Below are 22,219 nucleotides of genomic sequence, written 5' to 3'. Positions count from 1 at the left end.
TACTCATTGGAATAGCACGACCAGTGTGTTTCATTGAATGAATGATTGCCGGCTCATTCATTGCATGAATGAATGCTGTTGGATTCATTAAATAAATAAATTACGTTTGCTTCATTGAATCTATGAAAACCGTTTGTTTCACTGAATCAATCATTGAAGTTGGATTTATTGACTATATGAATGCAGTTAGTTTGATTGAATGAAAGCGTAAAGTTCGAGGTTTTGTATAAATTAGAGAAGCTCTTCTCGTTACATTCTAACGTGCAGTTTGTTCATTGAATGAATCTGTTAAGTTTAACACTATGAATGAAGGAGAGACGCTCTACTCTTTGAATTACCAAGTGCAGTTTCTTTCATTGAATGAATGCGTTTAGCATGTGGCGATGAATGAATGGCAAAAGATCTAGTCATTGAATTAACACAAGCAGTGAGTATCGTTGATTCACTAAATAAAAGAGTTAATTTATTTCGTTGAATCAATGAATACCGTTTGATGCATTGAATCAATTATTTGACTTTAATACAACGATGCAGTTTGTCAACTGTTAATTTAGAAACATTTAGTATACGACAGAATGTTTACTCGTCTAATTACAAATGCAGATTGTTCCATTGAATGAATGAATTATGTTTGAAACTTTAAATGATTGAGAGAAGTTCTACACATTGAATGAACATGTGCAGTTTGTTGCAGTGAATGAATGCGTTCAGCTGGTGGTATTGAATAAATGGCAAAAGATCTACTCATTGAATTAACACATGCCGTGTGTTTCTTTGAAATAAAGTGTGCAGTTTGTTTCACGAACTAAATGAATAAAGTTTGTTTCATTGACTGAATGATTTGTCTCTACTCATTGGAATAGCATGTTCAGTGTGTTTCAGTGAATGAATGATTGCCGGCTGATTCATTGAATGAATGAATGCTGTTGGATTCATTAAATAAATAAATTACGTTTGCTTCATTGAAACTATGAAAACCGTTTGAGCAATTGTTTCAATGATTGAAGATGGATTTATTGACTACATGAATGCAGTTAGTTTGATTGAATGAAAGTATTAATTTCAAGGTTTTGTATAAATGCGAGAAGCTCTTCCCGTTACATTAAAACGTGCAGTTAGTTTCATTGAATGTTTGAGTTAAGCTTGACACTATGAATGAATGAGAGAGCTCTCCTCTTTGAATTAACAAGTGCAGTCATTTTCATTGAATGAATGCATGCAGTTTGTTTCTTTGAATGAATCCGTTTAGCATGTGGCAATGAATGAATGACAAAATCTCCAATCATTGAATTAAAACATGCAGTGTGTTTCATTGAATGTAAGAGTGCCGTTTGATCCACTAAATAAAGGAGTTAATCAGTATTGTTCGTGAACTAAATGAGTAAAGTTTGTTTCATTGACTGAATGAATTATCTCTACTCATTGGAATAGCACGACCAGTGTGTTTCATTGAATGAATGATTGCCGGCTCATTCATTGCATGAATGAATGCTGTTGGATTCATTAAATAAATAAATTACGTTTGCTTCATTGAATCTATGAAAACCGTTTGTTTCACTGAATCAATCATTGAAGTTGGATTTATTGACTATATGAATGCAGTTAGTTTGATTGAATGAAAGCGTAAAGTTCGAGGTTTTGTATAAATTAGAGAAGCTCTTCTCGTTACATTCTAACGTGCAGTTTGTTCATTGAATGAATCTGTTAAGTTTAACACTATGAATGAAGGAGAGACGCTCTACTCTTTGAATTAACAAGTGCAGTTTCTTTCATTGAATGAATGCGTTTAGCATGTGGCGATGAATGAATGGCAAAAGATCTAGTCATTGAATTAACACAAGCAGTGAGTATCGTTGATTCACTAAATAAAAGAGTTAATTTATTTCGTTGAATCAATGAATACCGTTTGATGCATTGAATCAATTATTTGACTTTAATACAACGATGCAGTTTGTAAACTGTTAATTTAGAAACATTTAGTATACGACAGAATGTTTACTCGTCTAATTACAAATGCAGATTGTTCCATTGAATGAATGAATTATGTTTGAAACTTTAAATGATTGAGAGAAGTTCTACACATTGAATGAACATGTGCAGTTTGTTGCAGTGAATGAATGCGTTCAGCTGGTGGTATTGAATAAATGGCAAAAGATCTACTCATTGAATTAACACATGCCGTGTGTTTCTTTGAAATAAAGTGTGCAGTTTGTTTCACGAACTAAATGAATAAAGTTTGTTTCATTGACTGAATGATTTGTCTCTACTCATTGGAATAGCATGTTCAGTGTGTTTCAGTGAATGAATGATTGCCGGCTGATTCATTGAATGAATGAATGCTGTTGGATTCATTAAATAAATAAATTACGTTTGCTTCATTGAAACTATGAAAACCGTTTGAGCAATTGTTTCAATGATTGAAGATGGATTTATTGACTACATGAATGCAGTTAGTTTGATTGAATGAAAGTATTAATTTCAAGGTTTTGTATAAATGCGAGAAGCTCTTCCCGTTACATTAAAACGTGCAGTTAGTTTCATTGAATGTTTGAGTTAAGCTTGACACTATGAATGAATGAGAGAGCTCTCCTCTTTGAATTAACAAGTGCAGTCATTTTCATTGAATGAATGCATGCAGTTTGTTTCTTTGAATGAATCCGTTTAGCATGTGGCAATGAATGAATGACAAAATCTCCAATCATTGAATTAAAACATGCAGTGTGTTTCATTGAATGTAAGAGTGCCGTTTGATTCACTAAATAAAGGAGTTAATCAGTATTGTTCGTTAACTAAATGAGTAAAGTTTGTTTCATTGACTGAATGAATTATCTCTACTCATTGGAATAGCACGACCAGTGTGTTTCATTGAATGAATGATTGCCGGCTCATTCATTGCATGAATGAATGCTGTTGGATTCATTAAATAAATAAATTACGTTTGCTTCATTGAATCTATGAAAACCGTTTGTTTCACTGAATCAATCATTGAAGTTGGATTTATTGACTATATGAATGCAGTTAGTTTGATTGAATGAAAGCGTAAAGTTCGAGGTTTTGTATAAATTAGAGAAGCTCTTCTCGTTACATTCTAACGTGCAGTTTGTTCATTGAATGAATCTGTTAAGTTTAACACTATGAATGAAGGAGAGACGCTCTACTCTTTGAATTACCAAGTGCAGTTTCTTTCATTGAATGAATGCGTTTAGCATGTGGCGATGAATGAATGGCAAAAGATCTAGTCATTGAATTAACACAAGCAGTGAGTATCGTTGATTCACTAAATAAAAGAGTTAATTTATTTCGTTGAATCAATGAATACCGTTTGATGCATTGAATCAATTATTTGACTTTAATACAACGATGCAGTTTGTCAACTGTTAATTTAGAAACATTTAGTATACGACAGAATGTTTACTCGTCTAATTACAAATGCAGATTGTTCCATTGAATGAATGAATTATGTTTGAAACTTTAAATGATTGAGAGAAGTTCTACACATTGAATGAACATGTGCAGTTTGTTGCAGTGAATGAATGCGTTCAGCTGGTGGTATTGAATAAATGGCAAAAGATCTACTCATTGAATTAACACATGCCGTGTGTTTCTTTGAAATAAAGTGTGCAGTTTGTTTCACGAACTAAATGAATAAAGTTTGTTTCATTGACTGAATGATTTGTCTCTACTCATTGGAATAGCATGTTCAGTGTGTTTCAGTGAATGAATGATTGCCGGCTGATTCATTGAATGAATGAATGCTGTTGGATTCATTAAATAAATAAATTACGTTTGCTTCATTGAAACTATGAAAACCGTTTGAGCAATTGTTTCAATGATTGAAGATGGATTTATTGACTACATGAATGCAGTTAGTTTGATTGAATGAAAGTATTAATTTCAAGGTTTTGTATAAATGCGAGAAGCTCTTCCCATTACATTAAAACGTGCAGTTAGTTTCATTGAATGTTTGAGTTAAGCTTGACACTATGAATGAATGAGAGAGCTCTCCTCTTTGAATTAACAAGTGCAGTCATTTTCATTGAATGAATGCATGCAGTTTGTTTCTTTGAATGAATCCGTTTAGCATGTGGCAATGAATGAATGACAAAATCTCCAATCATTGAATTAAAACATGCAGTGTGTTTCATTGAATGTAAGAGTGCCGTTTGATTCACTAAATAAAGGAGTTAATCAGTATTGTTCGTGAACTAAATGAGTAAAGTTTGTTTCATTGACTGAATGAATTATCTCTACTCATTGGAATAGCACGACCAGTGTGTTTCATTGAATGAATGATTGCCGGCTCATTCATTGCATGAATGAATGCTGTTGGATTCATTAAATAAATAAATTACGTTTGCTTCATTGAATCTATGAAAACCGTTTGTTTCACTGAATCAATCATTGAAGTTGGATTTATTGACTATATGAATGCAGTTAGTTTGATTGAAGGAAAGCGTAAAGTTCGAGGTTTTGTATAAATTAGAGAAGCTCTTCTCGTTACATTCTAACGTGCAGTTTGTTCATTGAATGAATCTGTTAAGTTTAACACTATGAATGAAGGAGAGACGCTCTACTCTTTGAATTAACAAGTGCAGTTTCTTTCATTGAATGAATGCGTTTAGCATGTGGCGATGAATGAATGGCAAAAGATCTAGTCATTGAATTAACACAAGCAGTGAGTATCGTTGATTCACTAAATAAAAGAGTTAATTTATTTCGTTGAATCAATGAATACCGTTTGATGCATTGAATCAATTATTTGACTTTAATACAACGATGCAGTTTGTAAACTGTTAATTTAGAAACATTTAGTATACGACAGAATGTTTACTCGTCTAATTACAAATGCAGATTGTTCCATTGAATGAATGAATTATGTTTGAAACTTTAAATGATTGAGAGAAGTTCTACACATTGAATGAACATGTGCAGTTTGTTGCAGTGAATGAATGCGTTCAGCTGGTGGTATTGAATAAATGGCAAAAGATCTACTCATTGAATTAACACATGCCGTGTGTTTCTTTGAAATAAAGTGTGCAGTTTGTTTCACGAACTAAATGAATAAAGTTTGTTTCATTGACTGAATGATTTGTCTCTACTCATTGGAATAGCATGTTCAGTGTGTTTCAGTGAATGAATGATTGCCGGCTGATTCATTGAATGAATGAATGCTGTTGGATTCATTAAATAAATAAATTACGTTTGCTTCATTGAAACTATGAAAACCGTTTGAGCAATTGTTTCAATGATTGAAGATGGATTTATTGACTACATGAATGCAGTTAGTTTGATTGAATGAAAGTATTAATTTCAAGGTTTTGTATAAATGCGAGAAGCTCTTCCCGTTACATTAAAACGTGCAGTTAGTTTCATTGAATGTTTGAGTTAAGCTTGACACTATGAATGAATGAGAGAGCTCTCCTCTTTGAATTAACAAGTGCAGTCATTTTCATTGAATGAATGCATGCAGTTTGTTTCTTTGAATGAATCCGTTTAGCATGTGGCAATGAATGAATGACAAAATCTCCAATCATTGAATTAAAACATGCAGTGTGTTTCATTGAATGTAAGAGTGCCGTTTGATTCACTAAATAAAGGAGTTAATCAGTATTGTTCGTTAACTAAATGAGTAAAGTTTGTTTCATTGACTGAATGAATTATCTCTACTCATTGGAATAGCACGACCAGTGTGTTTCATTGAATGAATGATTGCCGGCTCATTCATTGCATGAATGAATGCTGTTGGATTCATTAAATAAATAAATTACGTTTGCTTCATTGAATCTATGAAAACCGTTTGTTTCACTGAATCAATCATTGAAGTTGGATTTATTGACTATATGAATGCAGTTAGTTTGATTGAATGAAAGCGTAAAGTTCGAGGTTTTGTATAAATTAGAGAAGCTCTTCTCGTTACATTCTAACGTGCAGTTTGTTCATTGAATGAATCTGTTAAGTTTAACACTATGAATGAAGGAGAGACGCTCTACTCTTTGAATTAACAAGTGCAGTTTCTTTCATTGAATGAATGCGTTTAGCATGTGGCGATGAATGAATGGCAAAAGATCTAGTCATTGAATTAACACAAGCAGTGAGTATCGTTGATTCACTAAATAAAAGAGTTAATTTATTTCGTTGAATCAATGAATACCGTTTGATGCATTGAATCAATTATTTGACTTTAATACAACGATGCAGTTTGTCAACTGTTAATTTAGAAACATTTAGTATACGACAGAATTTTTACTCGTCTAATTACAAATGCAGATTGTTCCATTGAATGAATGAATTATGTTTGAAACTTTAAATGATTGAGAGAAGTTCTACACATTGAATGAACATGTGCAGTTTGTTGCAGTGAATGAATGCGTTCAGCTGGTGGTATTGAATAAATGGCAAAAGATCTACTCATTGAATTAACACATGCCGTGTGTTTCTTTGAAATAAAGTGTGCAGTTTGTTTCACGAACTAAATGAATAAAGTTTGTTTCATTGACTGAATGATTTGTCTCTACTCATTGGAATAGCATGTTCAGTGTGTTTCAGTGAATGAATGATTGCCGGCTGATTCATTGAATGAATGAATGCTGTTGGATTCATTAAATAAATAAATTACGTTTGCTTCATTGAAACTATGAAAACCGTTTGAGCAATTGTTTCAATGATTGAAGATGGATTTATTGACTACATGAATGCAGTTAGTTTGATTGAATGAAAGTATTAATTTCAAGGTTTTGTATAAATGCGAGAAGCTCTTCCCGTTACATTAAAACGTGCAGTTAGTTTCATTGAATGTTTGAGTTAAGCTTGACACTATGAATGAATGAGAGAGCTCTCCTCTTTGAATTAACAAGTGCAGTCATTTTCATTGAATGAATGCATGCAGTTTGTTTCTTTGAATGAATCCGTTTAGCATGTGGCAATGAATGAATGACAAAATCTCCAATCATTGAATTAAAACATGCAGTGTGTTTCATTGAATGTAAGAGTGCCGTTTGATTCACTAAATAAAGGAGTTAATCAGTATTGTTCGTTAACTAAATGAGTAAAGTTTGTTTCATTGACTGAATGAATTATCTCTACTCATTGGAATAGCACGACCAGTGTGTTTCATTGAATGAATGATTGCCGGCTCATTCATTGCATGAATGAATGCTGTTGGATTCATTAAATAAATAAATTACGTTTGCTTCATTGAATCTATGAAAACCGTTTGTTTCACTGAATCAATCATTGAAGTTGGATTTATTGACTATATGAATGCAGTTAGTTTGATTGAATGAAAGCGTAAAGTTCGAGGTTTTGTATAAATTAGAGAAGCTCTTCTCGTTACATTCTAACGTGCAGTTTGTTCATTGAATGAATCTGTTAAGTGTAACACTATGAATGAAGGAGAGACGCTCTACTCTTTGAATTAACAAGTGCAGTTTCTTTCATTGAATGAATGCGTTTAGCATGTGGCGATGAATGAATGGCAAAAGATCTAGTCATTGAATTAACACAAGCAGTGAGTATCGTTGATTCAATAAATAAAAGAGTTAATTTATTTCGTTGAATCAATGAATACCGTTTGATGCATTGAATCAATTATTTGACTTTAATACAACGATGCAGTTTGTAAACTGTTAATTTAGAAACATTTAGTATACGACAGAATGTTTACTCGTCTAATTACAAATGCAGATTGTTCCATTGAATGAATGAATTATGTTTGAAACTTTAAATGATTGAGAGAAGTTCTACACATTGAATGAACATGTGCAGTTTGTTGCAGTGAATGAATGCGTTCAGCTGGTGGTATTGAATAAATGGCAAAAGATCTACTCATTGAATTAACACATGCCGTGTGTTTCTTTGAAATAAAGTGTGCAGTTTGTTTCACGAACTAAATGAATAAAGTTTGTTTCATTGACTGAATGATTTGTCTCTACTCATTGGAATAGCATGTTCAGTGTGTTTCAGTGAATGAATGATTGCCGGCTGATTCATTGAATGAATGAATGCTGTTGGATTCATTAAATAAATAAATTACGTTTGCTTCATTGAAACTATGAAAACCGTTTGAGCAATTGTTTCAATGATTGAAGATGGATTTATTGACTACATGAATGCAGTTAGTTTGATTGAATGAAAGTATTAATTTCAAGGTTTTGTATAAATGCGAGAAGCTCTTCCCGTTACATTAAAACGTGCAGTTAGTTTCATTGAATGTTTGAGTTAAGCTTGACACTATGAATGAATGAGAGAGCTCTCCTCTTTGAATTAACAAGTGCAGTCATTTTCATTGAATGAATGCATGCAGTTTGTTTCTTTGAATGAATCCGTTTAGCATGTGGCAATGAATGAATGACAAAATCTCCAATCATTGAATTAAAACATGCAGTGTGTTTCATTGAATGTAAGAGTGCCGTTTGATTCACTAAATAAAGGAGTTAATCAGTATTGTTCGTTAACTAAATGAGTAAAGTTTGTTTCATTGACTGAATGAATTATCTCTACTCATTGGAATAGCACGACCAGTGTGTTTCATTGAATGAATGATTGCCGGCTCATTCATTGCATGAATGAATGCTGTTGGATTCATTAAATAAATAAATTACGTTTGCTTCATTGAATCTATGAAAACCGTTTGTTTCACTGAATCAATCATTGAAGTTGGATTTATTGACTATATGAATGCAGTTAGTTTGATTGAATGAAAGCGTAAAGTTCGAGGTTTTGTATAAATTAGAGAAGCTCTTCTCGTTACATTCTAACGTGCAGTTTGTTCATTGAATGAATCTGTTAAGTTTAACACTATGAATGAAGGAGAGACGCTCTACTCTTTGAATTAACAAGTGCAGTTTCTTTCATTGAATGAATGCGTTTAGCATGTGGCGATGAATGAATGGCAAAAGATCTAGTCATTGAATTAACACAAGCAGTGAGTATCGTTGATTCACTAAATAAAAGAGTTAATTTATTTCGTTGAATCAATGAATACCGTTTGATGCATTGAATCAATTATTTGACTTTAATACAACGATGCAGTTTGTCAACTGTTAATTTAGAAACATTTAGTATACGACAGAATTTTTACTCGTCTAATTACAAATGCAGATTGTTCCATTGAATGAATGAATTATGTTTGAAACTTTAAATGATTGAGAGAAGTTCTACACATTGAATGAACATGTGCAGTTTGTTGCAGTGAATGAATGCGTTCAGCTGGTGGTATTGAATAAATGGCAAAAGATCTACTCATTGAATTAACACATGCCGTGTGTTTCTTTGAAATAAAGTGTGCAGTTTGTTTCACGAACTAAATGAATAAAGTTTGTTTCATTGACTGAATAATTTGTCTCTACTCATTGGAATAGCATGTTCAGTGTGTTTCAGTGAATGAATGATTGCCGGCTGATTCATTGAATGAATGAATGCTGTTGGATTCATTAAATAAATAAATTACGTTTGCTTCATTGAAACTATGAAAACCGTTTGAGCAATTGTTTCAATGATTGAAGATGGATTTATTGACTACATGAATGCAGTTAGTTTGATTGAATGAAAGTATTAATTTCAAGGTTTTGTATAAATGCGAGAAGCTCTTCCCATTACATTAAAACGTGCAGTTAGTTTCATTGAATGTTTGAGTTAAGCTTGACACTATGAATGAATGAGAGAGCTCTCCTCTTTGAATTAACAAGTGCAGTCATTTTCATTGAATGAATGCATGCAGTTTGTTTCTTTGAATGAATCCGTTTAGCATGTGGCAATGAATGAATGACAAAATCTCCAATCATTGAATTAAAACATGCAGTGTGTTTCATTGAATGTAAGAGTGCCGTTTGATTCACTAAATAAAGGAGTTAATCAGTATTGTTCGTTAACTAAATGAGTAAAGTTTGTTTCATTGACTGAATGAATTATCTCTACTCATTGGAATAGCACGACCAGTGTGTTTCATTGAATGAATGATTGCCGGCTCATTCATTGCATGAATGAATGCTGTTGGATGCATTAAATAAATAAATTACGTTTGCTTCATTGAATCTATGAAAACCGTTTGTTTCACTGAATCAATCATTGAAGTTGGATTTATTGACTATATGAATGCAGTTAGTTTGATTGAATGAAAGCGTAAAGTTCGAGGTTTTGTATAAATTAGAGAAGCTCTTCTCGTTACATTCTAACGTGCAGTTTGTTCATTGAATGAATCTGTTAAGTTTAACACTATGAATGAAGGAGAGACGCTGTACTCTTTGAATTAACAAGTGCAGTTTCTTTCATTGAATGAATGCGTTTAGCATGTGGCGGTGAATGAATGGCAAAAGATCTAGTCATTGAATTAACACAAGCAGTGAGTATCGTTGATTCACTAAATAAAAGAGTTAATTTATTTCGTTGAATCAATGAATACCGTTTGATGCATTGAATCAATTATTTGACTTTAATACAACGATGCAGTTTGTAAACTGTTAATTTAGAAACATTTAGTATACGACAGAATGTTTACTCGTCTAATTACAAATGCAGATTGTTCCATTGAATGAATGAATTATGTTTGAAACTTTAAATGATTGAGAGAAGTTCTACACATTGAATGAACATGTGCAGTTTGTTGCAGTGAATGAATGCGTTCAGCTGGTGGTATTGAATAAATGGCAAAAGATCTACTCATTGAATTAACACATGCCGTGTGTTTCTTTGAAATAAAGTGTGCAGTATGTTTCACGAACTAAATGAATAAAGTTTGTTTCATTGACTGAATGATTTGTCTCTACTCATTGGAATAGCATGTTCAGTGTGTTTCAGTGAATGAATGATTGCCGGCTGATTCATTGAATGGATGAATGCTGTTGGATTCATTAAATAAATAAATTACGCTTGCTTCATTGAAACTATGAAAACCGTTTGATCAATTGTTTCAATGATTGAAGATGGATTTATTGACTACATGAATGCAGTTAGTTTGATTGAATGAAAGTATTAATTTCAAGGTTTTGTATAAATGCGAGAAGCTCTTCCCGTTACATTAAAACGTGCAGTTAGTTTCATTGAATGTTTGAGTTAAGCTTGACACTATGAATGAATGAGAGAGCTCTCCTCTTTGAATTAACAAGTGCAGTCATTTTCATTGAATGAATGCATGCAGTTTGTTTCTTTGAATGAATCCGTTTAGCATGTGGCAATGAATGAATGACAAAATCTCCAATCATTGAATTAAAACATGCAGTGTGTTTCATTGAATGTAAGAGTGCCGTTTGATTCACTAAATAAAGGAGTTAATCAGTATTGTTTGTTAACTAAATGAGTAACGTTTGTTTCATTGACTGAATGAATTATCTCTACTCATTGGAATAGCACGTCCAGTGTGTTTCATTGAATGAATGATTGCCGGCTCATTCATTGCATGAATGAATGCTGTTGGATTCATTAAATAAATAAATTACGTTTGCTTCATTGAATCTATGAAAACCGTTTGTGTCACTGAATCAATCATTGAAGTTGGATTTATTGACTATATGAATGCAGTTAGTTTGATTGAATGAAAGCGTAAAGTTCGAGGTTTTGTATAAATTAGAGAAGCTCTTCTCGTTACATTCTAACGTGCAGTTTGTTCATTGAATGAATCTGTTAAGTTTAACACTATGAATGAAGGAGAGACGCTCTACTCTTTGAATTAACAAGTGCAGTTTCTTTCATTGAATGAATGCGTTTAGCATGTGGCGATGAATGAATGGCAAAAGATCTAGTCATTGAATTAACACAAGCAGTGAGTATCGTTGATTCACTAAATAAAAGAGTTAATTTATTTCGTTGAATCAATGAATACCGTTTGATGCATTGAATCAATTATTTGACTTTAATACAACGATGCAGTTTGTAAACTGTTAATTTAGAAACATTTAGTATACGACAGAATGTTTACTCGTCTAATTACAAATGCAGATTGTTCCATTGAATGAATGAATTATGTTTGAAACTTTAAATGATTGAGAGAAGTTCTACACATTGAATGAACATGTGCAGTTTGTTGCAGTGAATGAATGCGTTCAGCTGGTGGTATTGAATAAATGGCAAAAGATCTACTCATTGAATTAACACATGCCGTGTGTTTCTTTGAAATAAAGTGTGCAGTTTGTTTCACGAACTAAATGAATAAAGTTTGTTTCATTGACTGAATGATTTGTCTCTACTCATTGGAATAGCATGTTCAGTGTGTTTCAGTGAATGAATGATTGCCGGCTGATTCATTGAATGAATGAATGCTGTTGGATTCATTAAATAAATAAATTACGTTTGCTTCATTGAAACTATGAAAACCGTTTGAGCAATTGTTTCAATGATTGAAGATGGATTTATTGACTACATGAATGCAGTTAGTTTGATTGAATGGAAGTATTAATTTCAAGGTTTTGTATAAATGCGAGAAGCTCTTCCCGTTACATTAAAACGTGCAGTTAGTTTCATTGAATGTTTGAGTTAAGCTTGACACTATGAATGAATGAGAGAGCTCTCCTCTTTGAATTAACAAGTGCAGTCATTTTCATTGAATGAATGCATGCAGTTTGTTTCTTTGAATGAATCCGTTTAGCATGTGGCAATGAATGAATGACAAAATCTCCAATCATTGAATTAAAACATGCAGTGTGTTTCATTGAATGTAAGAGTGCCGTTTGATTCACTAAATAAAGGAGTTAATCAGTATTGTTCGTTAACTAAATGAGTAAAGTTTGTTTCATTGACTGAATGAATTATCTCTACTCATTGGAATAGCACGACCAGTGTGTTTCATTGAATGAATGATTGCCGGCTCATTCATTGCATGAATGAATGCTGTTGGATTCATTAAATAAATAAATTACGTTTGCTTCATTGAATCTATGAAAACCGTTTGTTTCACTGAATCAATCATTGAAGTTGGATTTATTGACTATATGAATGCAGTTAGTTTGATTGAATGAAAGCGTAAAGTTCGAGGTTTTGTATAAATTAGAGAAGCTCTTCTCGTTACATTCTAACGTGCAGTTTGTTCATTGAATGAATCTGTTAAGTTTAACACTATGAATGAAGGAGAGACGCTCTATTCTTTGAATTAACAAGTGCAGTTTCTTTCATTGAATGAATGCGTTTAGCATGTGGCGATGAATGAATGGCAAAAGATCTAGTCATTGAATTAACACAAGCAGTGAGTATCGTTGATTCACTAAATAAAAGAGTTAATTTATTTCGTTGAATCAATGAATACCGTTTGATGCATTGAATCAATTATTTGACTTTAATACAACGATGCAGTTTGTCAACTGTTAATTTAGAAACATTTAGTATACGACAGAATGTTTACTCGTCTAATTACAAATGCAGATTGTTCCATTGAATGAATGAATTATGTTTGAAACTTTAAATGATTGAGAGAAGTTCTACACATTGAATAAACATGTGCAGTTTGTTGCAGTGAATGAATGCGTTCAGCTGGTGGTATTGAATAAATGGCAAAAGATCTACTCATTGAATTAACACATGCCGTGTGTTTCTTTGAAACAAAGTGTGCAGTTTGTTTCACGAACTAAATGAATAAAGTTTGTTTCATTGACTGAATGATTTGTCTCTACTCATTGGAATAGCATGTTCAGTGTGTTTCAGTGAATGAATGATTGCCGGCTGATTCATTGAATGAATGAATGCTGTTGGATTCATTAAATAAATAAATTACGTTTGCTTCATTGAAACTATGAAAACCGTTTGAGCAATTGTTTCAATGATTGAAGATGGATTTATTGACTACATGAATGCAGTTAGTTTGATTGAATGGAAGTATTAATTTCAAGGTTTTGTATAAATGCGAGAAGCTCTTCCCGTTACATTAAAACGTGCAGTTAGTTTCATTGAATGTTTGAGTTAAGCTTGACACTATGAATGAATGAGAGAGCTCTCCTCTTTGAATTAACAAGTGCAGTCATTTTCATTGAATGAATGCATGCAGTTTGTTTCTTTGAATGAATCCGTTTAGCATGTGGCAATGAATGAATGACAAAATCTCCAATCATTGAATTAAAACATGCAGTGTGTTTCATTGAATGTAAGAGTGCCGTTTGATTCACTAAATAAAGGAGTTAATCAGTATTGTTCGTTAACTAAATGAGTAAAGTTTGTTTCATTGACTGAATGAATTATCTCTACTCATTGGAATAGCACGACCAGTGTGTTTCATTGAATGAATGATTGCCGGCTCATTCATTGCATGAATGAATGCTGTTGGATTCATTAAATAAATAAATTACGTTTGCTTCATTGAATCTATGAAAACCGTTTGTTTCACTCAATCAATCATTGAAGTTGGATTTATTGACTATATGAATGCAGTTAGTTTGATTGAATGAAAGCGTAAAGTTCGAGGTTTTGTATAAATTAGAGAAGCTCTTCTCGTTACATTCTAACGTGCAGTTTGTTCATTGAATGAATCTGTTAAGTTTAACACTATGAATGAAGGAGAGACGCTCTACTCTTTGAATTAACAAGTGCAGTTTCTTTCATTGAATGAATGCGTTTAGCATGTGGCGATGAATGAATGGCAAAAGATCTAGTCATTGAATTAACACAAGCAGTGAGTATCGTTGATTCACTAAATAAAAGAGTTAATTTATTTCGTTGAATCAATGAATACCGTTTGATGCATTGAATCAATTATTTGACTTTAATACAACGATGCAGTTTGTAAACTGTTAATTTAGAAACATTTAGTATACGACAGAATGTTTACTCGTCTAATTACAAATGCAGATTGTTCCATTGAATGAATGAATTATGTTTGAAACTTTAAATGATTGAGAGAAGTTCTACACATTGAATAAACATGTGCAGTTTGTTGCAGTGAATGAATGCGTTCAGCTGGTGGTATTGAATAAATGGCAAAAGATCTACTCATTGAATTAACACATGCCGTGTGTTTCTTTGAAACAAAGTGTGCAGTTTGTTTCACGAACTAAATGAATAAAGTTTGTTTCATTGACTGAATGATTTGTCTCTACTCATTGGAATAGCATGTTCAGTGTGTTTCAGTGAATGAATGATTGCCGGCTGATTCATTGAATGAATGAATGCTGTTGGATTCATTAAATAAATAAATTACGTTTGCTTCATTGAAACTATGAAAACCGTTTGAGCAATTGTTTCAATGATTGAAGATGGATTTATTGACTACATGAATGCAGTTAGTTTGATTGAATGGAAGTATTAATTTCAAGGTTTTGTATAAATGCGAGAAGCTCTTCCCGTTACATTAAAACGTGCAGTTAGTTTCATTGAATGTTTGAGTTAAGCTTGACACTATGAATGAATGAGAGAGCTCTCCTCTTTGAATTAACAAGTGCAGTCATTTTCATTGAATGAATGCATGCAGTTTGTTTCTTTGAATGAATCCGTTTAGCATGTGGCAATGAATGAATGACAAAATCTCCAATCATTGAATTAAAACATGCAGTGTGTTTCATTGAATGTAAGAGTGCCGTTTGATTCACTAAATAAAGGAGTTAATCAGTATTGTTCGTTAACTAAATGAGTAAAGTTTGTTTCATTGACTGAATGAATTATCTCTACTCATTGGAATAGCACGACCAGTGTGTTTCATTGAATGAATGATTGCCGGCTCATTCATTGCATGAATGAATGCTGTTGGATTCATTAAATAAATAAATTACGTTTGCTTCATTGAATCTATGAAAACCGTTTGTTTCACTCAATCAATCATTGAAGTTGGATTTATTGACTATATGAATGCAGTTAGTTTGATTGAATGAAAGCGTAAAGTTCGAGATTTTGTATAAATTAGAGAAGCTCTTCTCGTTACATTCTAACGTGCAGTTTGTTCATTGAATGAATCTGTTAAGTTTAACACTATGAATGAAGGAGAGACGCTCTACTCTTTGAATTAACAAGTGCAGTTTCTTTCATTGAATGAATGCGTTTAGCATGTGGCGATGAATGAATGGCAAAAGATCTAGTCATTGAATTAACACAAGCAGTGAGTATCGTTGATTCACTAAATAAAAGAGTTAATTTATTTCGTTGAATCAATGAATACCGTTTGATGCATTGAATCAATTATTTGACTTTAATACAACGATGCAGTTTGTAAACTGTTAATTTAGAAACATTTAGTATACGACAGAATGTTTACTCGTCTAATTACAAATGCAGATTGTTCCATTGAATGAATGAATTATGTTTGAAACTTTAAATGATTGAGAGAAGTTCTACACATTGAATGAACATGTGCAGTTTGTTGCAGTGAATGAATGCGTTCAGCTGGTGGTATTGAATAAATGGCAAAAGATCTACTCATTGAATTAACACATGCCGTGTGTTTCTTTGAAATAAAGTGTGCAGTTTGTTTCACGAACTAAATGAATAAAGTTTGTTTCATTGACTGAATGATTTGTCTCTACTCATTGGAATAGCATGTTCAGTGTGTTTCAGTGAATGAATGATTGCCGGCTGATTCATTGAATGAATGAATGCTGTTGGATTCATTAAATAAATAAATTACGTTTGCTTCATTGAAACTATGAAAACCGTTTGAGCAATTGTTTCAATGATTGAAGATGGATTTATTGACTACATGAATGCAGTTAGTTTGATTGAATGAAAGTATTAATTTCAAGGTTTTGTATAAATGCGAGAAGCTCTTCCCGTTACATTAAAACGTGCAGTTAGTTTCATTGAATGTTTGAGTTAAGCTTGACACTATGAATGAATGAGAGAGCTCTCCTCTTTGAATTAACAAGTGCAGTCATTTTCATTGAATGAATGCATGCAGTTTGTTTCTTTGAATGAATCCGTTTAGCATGTGGCAATGAATGAATGACAAAATCTCCAATCATTGAATTAAAACATGCAGTGTGTTTCATTGAATGTAAGAGTGCCGTTTGATTCACTAAATAAAGGAGTTAATCAGTATTGTTCGTTAACTAAATGAGTAAAGTTTGTTTCATTGACTGAATGAATTATCTCTACTCATTGGAATAGCACGACCAGTGTGTTTCATTGAATGAATGATTGCCGGCTCATTCATTGCATGAATGAATGCTGTTGGATTCATTAAATAAATAAATTACGTTTGCTTCATTGAATCTATGAAAACCGTTTGTTTCACTGAATCAATCATTGAAGTTGGATTTATTGACTATATGAATGCAGTTAGTTTGATTGAATGAAAGCGTAAAGTTCGAGGTTTTGTATAAATTAGAGAAGCTCTTCTCGTTACATTCTAACGTGCAGTTTGTTCATTGAATGAATCTGTTAAGTTTAACACTATGAATGAAGGAGAGACGCTCTACTCTTTGAATTAACAAGTGCAGTTTCTTTCATTGAATGAATGCGTTTAGCATGTGGCGATGAATGAATGGCAAAAGATCTAGTCATTGAATTAACACAAGCAGTGAGTATCGTTGATTCACTAAATAAAAGAGTTAATTTATTTCGTTGAATCAATGAATACCGTTTGATGCATTGAATCAATTATTTGACTTTAATACAACGATGCAGTTTGTCAACTGTTAATTTAGAAACATTTATTATACGACAGAATTTTTACTCGTCTAATTACAAATGCAGATTGTTCCATTGAATGAATGAATTATGTTTGAAACTTTAAATGATTGAGAGAAGTTCTACACATTGAATGAACATGTGCAGTTTGTTGCAGTGAATGAATGCGTTCAGCTGGTGGTATTGAATAAATGGCAAAAGATCTACTCATTGAATTAACACATGCCGTGTGTTTCTTTGAAATAAAGTGTGCAGTTTGTTTCACGAACTAAATGAATAAAGTTTGTTTCATTGACTGAATGATTTGTCTCTACTCATTGGAATAGCATGTTCAGTGTGTTTCAGTGAATGAATGATTGCCGGCTGATTCATTGAATGAATGAATGCTGTTGGATTCATTAAATAAATAAATTACGTTTGCTTCATTGAAACTATGAAAACCGTTTGAGCAATTGTTTCAATGATTGAAGATGGATTTATTGACTACATGAATGCAGTTAGTTTGATTGAATGAAAGTATTAATTTCAAGGTTTTGTATAAATGCGAGAAGCTCTTCCCGTTACATTAAAACGTGCAGTTAGTTTCATTGAATGTTTGAGTTAAGCTTGACACTATGAATGAATGAGAGAGCTCTCCTCTTTGAATTAACAAGTGCAGTCATTTTCATTGAATGAATGCATGCAGTTTGTTTCTTTGAATGAATCCGTTTAGCATGTGGCAATGAATGAATGACAAAATCTCCAATCATTGAATTAAAACATGCAGTGTGTTTCATTGAATGTAAGAGTGCCGTTTGATTCACTAAATAAAGGAGTTAATCAGTATTGTTCGTTAACTAAATGAGTAAAGTTTGTTTCATTGACTGAATGAATTATCTCTACTCATTGGAATAGCACGACCAGTGTGTTTCATTGAATGAATGATTGCCGGCTCATTCATTGCATGAATGAATGCTGTTGGATTCATTAAATAAATAAATTACGTTTGCTTCATTGAATCTATGAAAACCGTTTGTTTCACTGAATCAATCATTGAAGTTGGATTTATTGACTATATGAATGCAGTTACTTTGATTGAATGAAAGCGTAAAGTTCGAGGTTTTGTATAAATTAGAGAAGCTCTTCTCGTTACATTCTAACGTGCAGTTTGTTCATTGAATGAATCTGTTAAGTGTAACACTATGAATGAAGGAGAGACGCTCTACTCTTTGAATTAACAAGTGCAGTTTCTTTCATTGAATGAATGCGTTTAGCATGTGGCGATGAATGAATGGCAAAAGATCTAGTCATTGAATTAACACAAGCAGTGAGTATCGTTGATTCAATAAATAAAAGAGTTAATTTATTTTGTTGAATCAATGAATACCGTTTGATGCATTGAATCAATTATTTGACTTTAATACAACGATGCAGTTTGTAAACTGTTAATTTAGAAACATTTAGTATACGACAGAATGTTTACTCGTCTAATTACAAATGCAGATTGTTCCATTGAATGAATGAATTATGTTTGAAACTTTAAATGATTGAGAGAAGTTCTACACATTGAATGAACATGTGCAGTTTGTTGCAGTGAATGAATGCGTTCAGCTGGTGGTATTGAATAAATGGCAAAAGATCTACTCATTGAATTAACACATGCCGTGTGTTTCTTTGAAATAAAGTGTGCAGTTTGTTTCACGAACTAAATGAATAAAGTTTGTTTCATTGACTGAATGATTTGTCTCTACTCATTGGAATAGCATGTTCAGTGTGTTTCAGTGAATGAATGATTGCCGGCTGATTCATTGAATGAATGAATGCTGTTGGATTCATTAAATAAATAAATTACGTTTGCTTCATTGAAACTATGAAAACCGTTTGAGCAATTGTTTCAATGATTGAAGATGGATTTATTGACTACATGAATGCAGTTAGTTTGATTGAATGAAAGTATTAATTTCAAGGTTTTGTATAAATGCGAGAAGCTCTTCCCGTTACATTAAAACGTGCAGTTAGTTTCATTGAATGTTTGAGTTAAGCTTGACACTATGAATGAATGAGAGAGCTCTCCTCTTTGAATTAACAAGTGCAGTCATTTTCATTGAATGAATGCATGCAGTTTGTTTCTTTGAATGAATCCGTTTAGCATGTGGCAATGAATGAATGACAAAATCTCCAATCATTGAATTAAAACATGCAGTGTGTTTCATTGAATGTAAGAGTGCCGTTTGATTCACTAAATAAAGGAGTTAATCAGTATTGTTCGTTAACTAAATGAGTAAAGTTTGTTTCATTGACTGAATGAATTATCTCTACTCATTGGAATAGCACGACCAGTGTGTTTCATTGAATGAATGATTGCCGGCTCATTCATTGCATGAATGAATGCTGTTGGATTCATTAAATAAATAAATTACGTTTGCTTCATTGAATCTATGAAAACCGTTTGTTTCACTGAATCAATCATTGAAGTTGGATTTATTGACTATATGAATGCAGTTAGTTTGATTGAATGAAAGCGTAAAGTTCGAGGTTTTGTATAAATTAGAGAAGCTCTTCTCGTTACATTCTAACGTGCAGTTTGTTCATTGAATGAATCTGTTAAGTTTAACACTATGAATGAAGGAGAGACGCTCTACTCTTTGAATTAACAAGTGCAGTTTCTTTCATTGAATGAATGCGTTTAGCATGTGGCGATGAATGAATGGCAAAAGATCTAGTCATTGAATTAACACAAGCAGTGAGTATCGTTGATTCACTAAATAAAAGAGTTAATTTATTTCGTTGAATCAATGATGCATTGAATCAATTATTTGACTTTAATACAACGATGCAGTTTGTCAACTGTTAATTTAGAAACATTTAGTATACGACAGAATTTTTACTCGTCTAATTACAAATGCAGATTGTTCCATTGAATGAATGAATTATGTTTGAAACTTTAAATGATTGAGAGAAGTTCTACACATTGAATGAACATGTGCAGTTTGTTGCAGTGAATGAATGCGTTCAGCTGGTGGTATTGAATAAATGGCAAAAGATCTACTCATTGAATTAACACATGCCGTGTGTTTCTTTGAAATAAAGTGTGCAGTTTGTTTCACGAACTAAATGAATAAAGTTTGTTTCATTGACTGAATGATTTGTCTCTACTCATTGGAATAGCATGTTCAGTGTGTTTCAGTGAATGAATGATTGCCGGCTGATTCATTGAATGAATGAATGCTGTTGGATTCATTAAATAAATAAATTACGTTTGCTTCATTGAAACTATGAAAACCGTTTGAGCAATTGTTTCAATGATTGAAGATGGATTTATTGACTACATGAATGCAGTTAGTTTGATTGAATGAAAGTATTAATTTCAAGGTTTTGTATAAATGCGAGAAGCTCTTCCCATTACATTAAAACGTGCAGTTAGTTTCATTGAATGTTTGAGTTAAGCTTGACACTATGAATGAATGAGAGAGCTCTCCTCTTTGAATTAACAAGTGCAGTCATTTTCATTGAATGAATGCATGCAGTTTGTTTCTTTGAATGAATCCGTTTAGCATGTGGCAATGAATGAATGACAAAATCTCCAATCATTGAATTAAAACATGCAGTGTGTTTCATTGAATGTAAGAGTGCCGTTTGATTCACTAAATAAAGGAGTTAATCAGTATTGTTCGTTAACTAAATGAGTAAAGTTTGTTTCATTGACTGAATGAATTATCTCTACTCATTGGAATAGCACGACCAGTGTGTTTCATTGAATGAATGATTGCCGGCTCATTCATTGCATGAATGAATGCTGTTGGATGCATTAAATAAATAAATTACGTTTGCTTCATTGAATCTATGAAAACCGTTTGTTTCACTGAATCAATCATTGAAGTTGGATTTATTGACTATATGAATGCAGTTAGTTTGATTGAATGAAAGCGTAAAGTTCGAGGTTTTGTATAAATTAGAGAAGCTCTTCTCGTGACATTCTAACGTGCAGTTTGTTCATTGAATGAATCTGTTAAGTTTAACACTATGAATGAAGGAGAGACGCTGTACTCTTTGAATTAACAAGTGCAGTTTCTTTCATTGAATGAATGCGTTTAGCATGTGGCGGTGAATGAATGGCAAAAGATCTAGTCATTGAATTAACACAAGCAGTGAGTATCGTTGATTCACTAAATAAAAGAGTTAATTTATTTCGTTGAATCAATGAATACCGTTTGATGCATTGAATCAATTATTTGACTTTAATACAACGATGCAGTTTGTAAACTGTTAATTTAGAAACATTTAGTATACGACAGAATGTTTACTCGTCTAATTACAAATGCAGATTGTTCCATTGAATGAATGAATTATGTTTGAAACTTTAAATGATTGAGAGAAGTTCTACACATTGAATGAACATGTGCAGTTTGTTGCAGTGAATGAATGCGTTCAGCTGGTGGTATTGAATAAATGGCAAAAGATCTACTCATTGAATTAACACATGCCGTGTGTTTCTTTGAAATAAAGTGTGCAGTTTGTTTCACGAACTAAATGAATAAAGTTTGTTTCATTGACTGAATGATTTGTCTCTACTCATTGGAATAGCATGTTCAGTGTGTTTCAGTGAATGAATGATTGCCGGCTGATTCATTGAATGAATGAATGCTGTTGGATTCATTAAATAAATAAATTACGTTTGCTTCATTGAAACTATGAAAACCGTTTGAGCAAT

The sequence above is a fragment of the Chiloscyllium plagiosum genome, unplaced genomic scaffold, assembly GCF_037043375.1.
Source record: "Chiloscyllium plagiosum isolate Xiang-an unplaced genomic scaffold, Cpla_swu_hap1 HiC_scaffold_18, whole genome shotgun sequence".
Classification (NCBI taxonomy): Eukaryota; Metazoa; Chordata; class Chondrichthyes; order Orectolobiformes; family Hemiscylliidae; genus Chiloscyllium; species Chiloscyllium plagiosum.
The sequence above is the reverse complement of the archived record's forward strand: the minus strand, read 5'-3'. Positions refer to the sequence as shown.